Here is an 11481-nt window from a genome sequence, read left to right on the forward strand (position 1 = left end):
GGTGTTCAAGGTAGAGAGAGGAGACACCAGAGCTCTTTTGAGAGAGAGTGGGGGGAGGGAAGGGAATTAAATCCTTATTCTTTGACTGAAACAAGCAAACACACCCTAAAATCAGAGCAAAATATCCCCAGAGCAGCAAATCGAGTCCATGCTGATGTGTGGAGACAAAAGGAGCTTTTGCCATGTCAAAGCCAAAAGAAGTGAAGAGAGGATCTGTGTGCCCCAGCACAATTTCAGCCTGTGCACCACCGCCAGGAGTTCCTGCTCACACAGACAGACTCCAAATGCTCTTGGAAAGCCTGGCACCTCTGTCCTGGAGCACCTGAGGACAGAGTGTTGTCTGCTCACAAAGAACTTCCTGCAACATCTCGCCACGGATGGAGATGGACTTGGACTTTGTGACATTTTCCACGCTGAGACAGGAAATGCTCGGTGCTCACCTTTGGCCAGCGTTTGATGATAGGACTGAGAGATGAAAGACATTCCTGAAGTTTGGCTCTCCAAAGCTTCCTGAGGCTGGACACATCTTGGGCAGCATCTGCATCCACCACCAGACCAAATAATCAGCAGGGATGCAGCAGCAGGAGTGACCCTGGGATGCTCCTGGCACTGCCACAGTGGTGACATGTGGCACTGGTGGCTCAGAAGGCCTTTGCTGTGACTCCTTCCAAGAGGCTGAAGGTAAGGCAGCTCTCTGGCATTCTCTCCTCAGAGCTAAACTGGTCACCGAATGTCCAGTAGAAAACTTGCCCTGGGATAAAAACTAATCTGAATTGGGATATGAAGCATTGGGGTTGGGAGAAAGAGGAAGGGAGAGCCAGCCAAAGGGAAATACAGGACAGGGACTAGGAAAAGTTTCCAAAGAGGGCAGTATCCTGCACTTTCTGATTAATGTGGGAAAAGAATGGAAAGCTTCTTAATTAGCCCAGCCCCAGGACCTGCCTCGTCCTTCATGGAGAAGCTCTGGGCTTGAGTCCCCACCCAGAGCAGCACATCCCAGGTTGATGCACACCCCAAAGGAGCTGCAGGTCTGCTCTGCATCCCTGCTAGGAGCTGGTGTCAGGAATGGTGGGAGCTGTCCTCTCCCTTGTTCCCAGTTTGTCAACAGCTCTGTGTGCAGAGAAAGGAGCATTTCTCACTAATGACCGGGGCTGAGTGATGGGGGAGTGGGAGTCACTGCTGAGGATGAGCTGGCCATGTATTACAAGCTGTATCTCCTCTTGCTTCCAGTGACTCACTCAGATCCTCCTCTGGGAAGGAATCACTTCACAGCATTCAGCATTTGGAAGAAAAGCACAGAAAAATCTGCAAAACAAGGGCCTCACCATGAGAGCTGCTCTCAGGACCCTCAGCCACCACCTGCCAGATCCACCACCTGAAGGAAAAATCGGCACAGGTAATTACATCCCATATTACCCTGTGGGCCTTCCTTAACCTCCCCAGAGCCCTGACACAAGATATTCAACAGCCCAGGTTTTGAAACCTCAGCCCCAGTGGCTGCAGCAGCCTGGCACCATCAGAGAGCTGGGATTTCAGCTTCTTGATGTCAGAACCCAAGCACCAGCCCCAATAATTGATGCTCCAGGGACTGCACATTGTGGCTTTCCCTTGGCTGGACCATGGGCACATCCTTAGATCCCAACACCTGGTGGGTCATCCAGGCTGCAGGCACAGCAAAATTTAATCCCAACTCCTGAAAAACTTCCCTTTCTCCCCACTTCCAAAATCTAATCAGAGCTGGTGCATTTTTTTTTTTCCAGCGATCCCTGCTGCTGTTGCTGAGATTCCTTCTCTGTGTCCAAGAACTTTCCCAGGGGACGAGCGAGTGCTGCAGGAAGACAGAGGGCAAATCATGCACCAAAGAGCCTCCCATGCAGTGCAATGCCACGTTCAAGGTGCTGAGAGCCAGAATGAAATGGGGAAGCCGCTTCCAACAGGACAAAGAAAAGCCTGAGCTGGTCCAGGTATTCCAAGCACAGAAGAAAGTGCTGAGAATGGAAGGACAGGCCAGAACAGAAGAACCAAGTCCAGGCTTTGGGGACAGCGGGATGCTGGGCTTGTGCTGACTGTCTGTGGAGAGGATTCCTCACCTCTGCGATTTGGGGCCGCTGGGACTTACCCTAAAGAAATCTTCACTAGATAATGATCCTCACTGAAAAAAAACTTTCCTGATTAACTTTGCCAAGGGGCTGATCCTGCCTTGGCTACGAACCCTCCCCGCTGGCCGTGCTGTAACTCACCTCTCCTGAGTCGGGGGTAGCTTCATTTCATGCGGGTAGCAGTTCCAAACCTCAAAGGGCTCCTGGAGTTTGGAGAAGCATCCCATGGTCCAGATGCTTGTCTGAACTGTTGGAGCCTGCATATCTGGGCCAGCTGTCTTGCCAGCAAGAAGCCTCACGAGGCAGCAGGCGCTCTCTGGGTCTGCATGGGCCAGAGTTACTGCAAGAACTGGGGTTCTTGTGCTGGCTTTGGAGTGACTGTTTCCATCCAGACCCAGGGAGCCCAAAAAGAGCTCGAGTGAGCTGGACAAGACAGTTTTGGTTCATCTCTCAGCTGAAGAGGTCTAGCTGGTTCCTCTCTCTTCCAGAGCCAGCTGTCCTGGGTGTGTGTGTGTGTGTGTGGCAGTGTGGGGGATGTGTGTGTTGAGCAAAAAAATCCACATTATTCAAATTCTGTGGTGTTTTGTTGCATTTGAATTAAGCCAGAGGGACCTAAGGTACATTCCAACAATGCTCAGCAAAAATGTCCAGGACTGGAAAATTCCATAAAACCATGTAAAGGCAGATTCCCAGGCATCATCTTAAGGTCTAAATGATATTCGATTTTGAGGTGCTTAATTTCCACAGTCTCTTCTAAGGGACTTGACTGCCTCAATAGGCATTTTATTTTTCCTGTCTTTTTTAGGGAATTAGCCTGTCTGTGCTACTTGATCATTTGGTCCTGAGGTTTTTACATTTTCAGCTGGCTTTTTGGAGTGTGCAGAACTGAATCTTCTGGACTGATCTGATTTCAATTGTTGCTCCCAGCAAATTGGAGCTTTACTTGTAGCACCCTGGTTTTTTATTACCAGCCTCTCCAGGAAGGACTGGTAGTTTATTTTCCTGGGGCAGAGTCACGTGAATGAGAAGCGTGGATGTGTTGTACCTCTGGAACTTTAGCAGATTTCAACCACTGCATTTTTTCCTCCCTAGGCGATTTTACATTTACTGATGAAATGACTTTAGAGTTTTTATTTTTACTAGAGATATTATTAATTCAAACAACCTTGTACAAAAGGCAAACACGTGGAATCGCTGCAGGTTATAGGGGTTGAAGCCAAAAGGTCTTTGTAAGCCGACATCACCTGCCCTAGATCTGACTGTATCAGGCAGTTTATTCCTCATGCGTCATGTTGGAGTTACAAGATCGCACCAAGCCACTAGAACCTGCCAGTAGAATAGTGCTACGCTCAATTTGCTATTGTAGCAAAGCCTTTTGTAGATTTATACAATAAAACTTTGAAATATCTGCTTCAATTGCTTCTTGCCTCATTTTTCTGGCCTTTCTTCCTTGGTTCATGGGCGACTCAAGTATCTACTGCCCTCTGTAAAATTTGGGGTTATTGGGATTACTTGATTTATGAAAATCCTTCTTTCCAGCAAAAGCATGTGGTTGATATAAAAATGAAATGCACTGAGTTGTTCAGACTCTAAAACCCAGTCAGATGTAGCCCATGGGGGAGACGTGGTCCTTTGTGTGACTGTGGATTGTGCAGGGCTTGTGTTGGGTTCAGCTGAGAGAAGGACCATTGAAATGAGGACAACCACTGAGGGAAGGACCACTGAAATGAGGACAATCACATTCCCAGCCATGTTTGAGAAATAACATTCACAGAAGAGCTGAGACAAGACAGGACCAGCTCTACTTGACAATCAAAGAGCCTTTGTGAGTGAGAATCATCAGCACCCAGCAGAGATCCAGGAGCTGGGGCTTTGTTATCTGATGCATTCTCAATTCCTTGGGTTCATTACCTCTAAAACATCCCGGGGTTATCCAGGCTGGAGCCAGGGAACACAGCAGGGAAATGAGCTCAGGGTGTTTTAGACTGAAATGTTTAATTTTGCAACAGATTGGGCTCAGATTCCTGGCCCCAAAGATGTTCAGCCCAGGGATACAGGGCTCTGCCTCTGCAAGTCCTTCCTCTTCCAGACAAGCTTTGCACTCAGAGGGATTTAGCCCCATTCCCTGCTCCATCCCTGGTCTTTCTCCAGTGATGAAGGAAGAAGTCCAGGGTGGGATGCAGCTGGCAATCTGCACTTGATTGGGTCAGCTGGAGAAACAAAAGGACTCATTCCTTTTGCAACAGGGAATAAATGCCCAGTGAACCTCTTAAGCCCAGATATCCCCTTTGAGCTCAGGTTGGAGAGGCAGAGATGATCTCATGGCCAAAGGTGCCTCAAGGTGTCTCTAGCTCTTTGCAGCTCATTCGACCACAAACTCTTGGCAAGAGTGAGAAGGAAACCTTGAAGGTGTGATTTGGTTCCACAACTGAATTCTGCCTTCGTTAACAGCATCAGAAAAGAAGTGAAAAAAAAGCATTGGGGGGACAGACCAGTGACAAAAGTACATCCAGTGTCACCCCAACCTATGACAGGGTAGAGAACTTGGGCAGGAGAGCAGGATTAGACTTTCCATGGTCTATGGACATGGCCAAAAGTGCCATGAACAACCCAAACCTTGCAGAGCGAAATGCAAGAGCTGCACCAACCCTGCCAGGGTTCAAGAAGCATTTGGACAACACTCTCAGGCACAGGATGGGATTTTTGGGGTGTTCTGTGCAGGGCCAGGAGCTGGATTCGATGATCCTTGTAGGACCCTTCCAGTTCAGGATATTTGAGGATACTGAGCTCAGCTGGAGGTGCTGAGCTCTTCCAGCAGAGGGGGGCAGAACTCCACTCTACACTGTGGGAATTAAAACCAGGAAAAACACTAAAGAGGGAAAAATCTGTCCTTGTCATCATCCATCCCCACACACCCAGTCCCACAGGATACAAGACCAGGAGTTGCTTCAGTGAAGGAGGTCTGAGAGAAAGGGCAAAGGGAGGTCATGTGGAGAGGGGGTGGGGACTGATGGCCAAAGCTACACTGGAGGAACATGGACAGGATGGGGATGGGAGGTGGGAAAGGAAGATGAGGCTGGAAAATGCCAGCCTGTGCCAGGTAAACTCATCAGGTTTCCAATTTTATTCCCAGAGTCTTCCAGGTTTGACTCTAATCATTGTTATTTCCTTACTTTCTGACAGTTCCAGATGAAAACCCTGGAGACCCATTGGATCTACACTCATTAATTAATGAAAAAATGCCTTATTAACTACTCCTGGCTCTTGGAATAGGGAGCCACCTGGAATGGATGTAGCCCAGTGATGGATTAACTGCCTCAAACTACTGAAATCCCTTTCAAAATCAGAGTGGGAACCATCCTTGTGTTTTCTGGGGCAAGATCCTAAATGCAGAGATATTCACTGTGGAAACAGCCTCGGGTTTAGATATCAGGAAAAAATTATTCACTGGAAGAATGGTCAGGCATTGGAACACTCTGGAATCACCATCCCTGGAGTGTTCAAAAGCCTTGTGGTTGTGGCACTTGGGGACAGGGCACAGTGGTGGAGCTGGCCATGCTGGGTTAGTGGTTGGACTGGATGATCTCAAAGGTCTTCTCCAACTGTACTGATTCCATGACTCCATAGGTGTTGGAGAAGGCACGTGAGGCAAAGCACTTACAGAACTGAGAAAAAACATCATTAATTCTTGATAATATTTACTTGATTATTTTTATTTTCTTCTTTCTTTACTGTGACTGGGCTGATGGGCTCCTTAATTTGCTTATTCAGGACAGCTTAAAGAAGGAGCCAAGATGGACCTATTGCACGTATGAATTATTTTATAGAATCATGGAATGATTTGGGTTGAGAGGGACCTTAAAGATTACCCAGTTCCACCCCCCTGCCATGGGCAGGGCCACCTTCCACTAGACTAGGTTGCTTTGTTTCTTTTTTTTTCCTTGTTTTTAGCCTTTTTTAATCTTTATTCTCCTTCTTTTTTTAAATCGGAGATTGCACCGTTCAGCGATGTAAATCATATTTATTGACTTTCCAGGCAGGCCTTGTGTGTGTGTGCACAGCCCAACGGCTCCCCTGGATCTCCTTTTTCCACGTAATTAAGGAAGGCTGTGAAACTTCCGTTATTGACACAATGGGCTCTAATGGCTCCACTTATCACATCCAAACGATTCTCTGGGCGCTTGCTCCCATCATGGAGCAGGACGTTGTCCCAGACCTGTTCCTACAGCACTCATTTGTGCCGAGGATGAGTTGCAGGCAGGTTTTGTGGTTTTACAGCTGGTTTTTAATCGTTACGAATTGAAAGGATGGTTTCTATGTACATCCAGCTCGATTCTTTACACAGTTTGTGATGATTTTTATGGAAAACACAGCCATTTTCATTACTTTTAAGGATATATTCAGGGATTATTAGGGTCCTGTTAAGTTAAAGTGATGCTGCAGTGTCAGTGTGGTTTTCAGTCATTCCCCCCTGAATGTTTATTAACTTTCAGCTCATTAATTTATATTCCTAGAAGAAAGAGAGTTTTCAAGGGCATGGAGTGATGAGACAACTGGGAATGGCCTTAAGATGAAGGAATTTAGGTTTCGATGGGACATTGGGAAGAAATTTTTCCCTGTGAGGGTGGGGAGGCCCTGGAATGGAATTGCCCAGAGAAGCTGTGGCCACCCCATCCCTGGAAGTGTCCAAGACCATTTGGACAGGGCTTGGAGCAACCTGGTCCAGTAGAAGGTGTCCCTGTCTGTGGAGGGTCTGGAATAAGATGATCTTTCAGGTCACTTCCAACCCAAACCATTTTTTGATCCTATGATCCCATTTCACGCAAAATCAGGGATTCCCAAACTCACTAAAAGCCTTCATGTTTCTGATACGGAGTTGATGAGTTCTCCCATCGCTCCCACATGTGCTCAGACAATACTACCTTAAAAAAAAACCAAAATACAAGCCCTACTAGAAAACCAGATTTTATTTCGTCTTGAATATTACAGAACATGTTGGTGACATAAAGTGTTTTGTGTTTTTCTACAGGAATCGAACCTTGACATTTTCAAAATGAGCCTTTTTGACTTCTTCTTTCTGAAAAACACTGCTTAAAACTGACTTCAACTTGAAAAATAAAACAAAGGAAAGAAAGAAAAAAATTTTAAAAAGTCTAGAAAGCTCAAAAAAGAGCTGGAATTTACTGTTTTGGGACTATGAGACTTGTGCTGAGTTGGTGCAAGAAGAAATGTCTTTTTCCATCTTCATTATAATCCATTGAAATATTGGGAGAGTTTCTCATCTGACCTGACTTTGCCCTATTTTGCCCACTCCTGATTTGATTACTCAGATAAATAAAGTCAGATATTTTCCTTGTTGCAAGATTTCCACTCTCTGTGCTCCTCTGCTGCAGGAATTTCAGGAACATAGAATATTCTGTGTGTCATTGGAATGGAAACCCTTCCTCACCCAGAACAAAGTTATTTTCCCAAAAGGAAATAGAGGAATAATCCCTCTTTGCGCCCAGAAAAACCTGTGTTACACACTTGGAAAATTATAAATCCAGTGGAAGGCCCAAATTCACTGACAATTTTGATGGCAGGAAAAAAGTTAAACTTCAGGTTTTTACCTTAAATAATGGCCTTAAAATCTGTCCCTGGTTTGGAGAGTGATGTCAGGGTAGTACTTTAGGAAGTCTGTGCTGATCACAGAATCCCAGAATGGTTTGAGTTGGAAAGAACCTCCAAGACCACCTCATTCCAACCCCTGCCATGGGCAGGGACACCTTCCACTATCCCAGGTTGCTCCAAGCCCCATCCAGCCTGGCCTGGAACACTTCCAGGGATCCAGGGGCAGCCACAGCTTCTCTGGGCAACCTGTGCCAGGGCCTCACCACCCTCTCAGGGAGGAATTCCTTCCCAATATCCTTTCTAAGTCTACCCTCTGGAAGTTTAAAGCCATTCCCCTTGTCCTGTTCCTCCAGTTGCATGTCCAAAGTCCCTCTCCAGCTCTCTTGGAGCCCCTTCAGGCCCTGGAAGACCACAGTAAAGTGTCCTTGGTGGTGGCCTCAGCAGTTTTGGGTTTAGGGTTGAGTACAATTATTTCGGAGGTCTTTTCCTACCTAAACAATTCCATGATTCTCCAGCCAGTGAAAAGACAACAGCTCTTGGGTTACAGCCTGCATCCCTCCAGTCCTAGAGTCACTGGGACAATTCCAGATGTTGTTTCCTGTTCTTCCAAAGGAGGCAGAGTTTGGAGAGAGAGATTTACTAAATATCGAAGAGTGAAGGCAGGAAGGAAGGGTGACTGCAGACACCTCTGTTCTGTGTAGGACCCCCACCAATATCTTGTTTTCAGAGCTCACATCCACCTCACACAGAGCATGCCCATTTCCTGGCATGGAAAATGTGGGACATGGCTGAACTGGAAGTGTTGGAAGCAGAGGACAGGGTGGGGTTTCCCAGGAAAGCAGCTCCATCACTGCTCTCTGCTTTCACTGCTCAGTTTCCTCAGAAATCACCACTTTTTTCCTCTTGTTCAATAAAGGTTCCTAAATCTCCTTGCAATCAAGTAAAGGAGACACTAATTCATTATTTCCCAAAGATCTTTGTCCCTGAGGACTCAGAGAGTTCTAGAGAAAGAACAGAGAGTTCTAGAAAAGCAAATCCAAACTTAACCAAGGCATGGCCATGTCAGAAATTACTTGGAAGACTTTAAGACCTGAGTCTTCAATCTATTTCAGAATTAAGGTGACCTTGATGCAGCGTGGTTCACCTCCCTTTGGCTTGATCAGAAAGGCGTGTCAGGGAACGAATTAAGCTTGGCTGAATTAATGCCACCTTTGATCCTCATTAGGTTTGGACACCCAGGCGTTTAGGCTGGCCTAAGTTCTTCCACCGTAAAAGTCAGGGCTAGGGATGGATGGAAATCTGCACAGAAACTGCTGGAAGAACATCCAGGCTGAGATAATATTTTGCTAAAATGTGCCACCAGCATATTCTGCTCTGGGTCACCCATGGACACTTTCTTGGGAGCCACAGAATGGTTGGATGGGGCTTGGAGCAACCTGGGATAGTGGGAGGTGTCCCTGCCCATGGCAGGGTTTGGAATGAGATCTTAAAGGTCCCTTCCAACCCAAATTATTCCATGACTCTGTGATATTGGGACAGCAGCCACCTTGTCTTTCTCTTTCCCACTGATCCATGAGTTCCTCTCCAGGACAAGACCTCTCGAATATTCCCAGATTTTGCTTGGCACCAGGATATTGCCCTCATCACAGTCACTCCAAATGAAATTCAAGTTAAACCTCACTTCAGCACAGACTGATGCAGCTTTGCACAATGTCTGTACAACCCAAGCACCTGGAACGGCACAGAAATGCCGTGAAAATCCAGGAAATGTTTCTTCCTCTACATCTTTCCTACATGAGTTTGGAACAGCTGCTAAAGGCCCTTTTTTGGAATATGTCACACAGAATCTATCAAGATCATGCAAAATCTACATTTTTCCTGACAATCTTCGCTGGCTTTTTTTATTTCTTTTACTCTTAATCAGATTAGATAAAGAGGCTGAGCCCTTGCAAAATCCCTGATGTTGCCTCCTAGATCAAGATCCCAAGAGGATGAAAAACAGGGGAATATCAGTACAGCTGATTTCTCATGGAACCACCACAGGAAATCTGGGATGTTTGTCACCTGTGTCAGCAGAAATCACTGCCTGGCATCCCCTCTAGCAAAAGAATGGAGCTGCGCTGGCTAAAATCCTGCAGTGTGAAATAGGGCCTGGGAGAAAGGTAAACAATCAGGAAAAATCTGCCTGGTGAGGTTATTTTGAATTTATTTAACCCAGTGAACTGAGGCAGAGCTGCCTCTCCAGGAACTGGACATATTTAGTGCCTGTTGTCCAAAACTAGCATCCCATGGATGTCACAAGCCTGGATATCAGCTCTGTTTGCCATCCAAGAAAGAAAAAGCTCCACTCAATGGACCCAATTCATCCCAAACTTACCAATGTGTTCAGGGCACATAAAAAAATCAAATTTTCTGCCCCTTTCCACACTGATGGGACCTTTTTCTGCTTTTGTGAAAGATTCTCCCCATAGCTCATGAAGTCATTGCTTAATCTGGATTTCCTTGCAATTTTGACTATCAGAAGAAATCAAGGAATTTTGTTTTCCCTCCCTGCTCAGCCATTTGTCTGCAGCTTTGCCTGGTTGCTGAAATCCAGGTGGGATCACAGAGTCTGCAGCTGCCAATCCAGGACCTTTGCCATGGTATGAGAACAGCTTGGGGGCAAAAATAAAAAGCAATAAAGAATAATTTTCAAAATAAATAAAATAAGGAAGCCCTGAAATGTTCAGCCCCTGCCATGAAGGACTTTAATAAACATTCAGAGCTTGTTCCTGTGTTGCTGAGGCTTTACCTCTCAGAAAGTACAAAATGTCAATCAGGATTTTCTGTGCTGGAAGCAGGAACCCAAATCTCTATGGAAACCAGACGGAGGTGAGGGTGCCTATGGAGAGGTTTTCTGCATAGATTCCCATCCTCACAGTTTACATTTGCTGGAGATTTTATTGCCACTGTAGTTCTGGAAAAGATAAAAAATGTTTCCTCTTCCTTGGACTGCAGATTCTGACATTGTTGTTCCCTCTCCTTCCTTCTCCCTCCTCCAGCCTCAGTCAATGAACCCTTTGGTTGTGCTTATTTACTGCCACATTAGTGAAGATTGAATTACTGAGATAGGTGAAAAATGAATCCAATCCAATGAATCCCCTCCACAGAGGATGTCAGGTTATAATGAGGATTTGCAGCCTCACAGGATGGATTTGAACGGGAAGGTGCAAGTAGAGGGGATATTTTGGGACTACACAGGGGCCCCACTGCAGCACAAATACCTGTGGGAGAACCTGACAAAGGAGTTTTTTCAAAAAGCATCAGATTCTGACTTCATTCAGCCCTGACATTTTGGAACACAGCCCCAAATTTTCATGTTAGGCAGCTGATCTCAGAACCCTCCAGCATCTCATCCTGAGCATCCCAGAAGAGCACCCTGCTCACCATCCCTTTTCTTGCCAGAAGCCAAGCCAGGAAACAAAGCCCTCGGAACTGCTCTGTGGGTGGGTGGTTTCCCTTTCTCTTTTGTTGCTCAGTTTCCAGCTCTCGAGCGAGACAAAAAGAGAAATTGGTGAGTTATTCAACATCTGAGGAGCTGAAGGGGTGAATTCATCACTGGAACAAAAGTTCAGGAGCTGTTCTGCGCCTGCCATGGTGGAGACTGGGGTTTGAAATGGAGCTTGGCTGTGCACAGAGCTGAAAGATTAGAGACAAATCTTCAAATTAAAAAGCTCCTGCATAGAGAATATGTGGAGGGCAGGACTGTGGAGTACCAAGGGAGCATGAAGGG

At 46.2% G+C, this 11481-nt stretch overlaps 1 long non-coding RNA gene across 1 annotated transcript; it reads left to right on the forward strand.

Moving 5' to 3' along the window:
- Positions 1-6: 6 nt before the first annotated feature.
- Positions 7-3515, forward strand: LOC108449725. Its single transcript, XR_001866006.1, has 3 exons — positions 7-681; positions 1231-1396; positions 1761-3515. It is a non-coding gene; the product is annotated as an uncharacterized LOC108449725 (long non-coding RNA).
- The last annotated feature ends 7966 nt before the right edge of the window (positions 3516-11481 follow it).

Source organism: Corvus brachyrhynchos, unplaced genomic scaffold (assembly GCF_000691975.1).
Source record: "Corvus brachyrhynchos isolate BGI_N302 unplaced genomic scaffold, ASM69197v1 scaffold89, whole genome shotgun sequence".
Classification (NCBI taxonomy): domain Eukaryota; kingdom Metazoa; phylum Chordata; class Aves; order Passeriformes; family Corvidae; genus Corvus; species Corvus brachyrhynchos.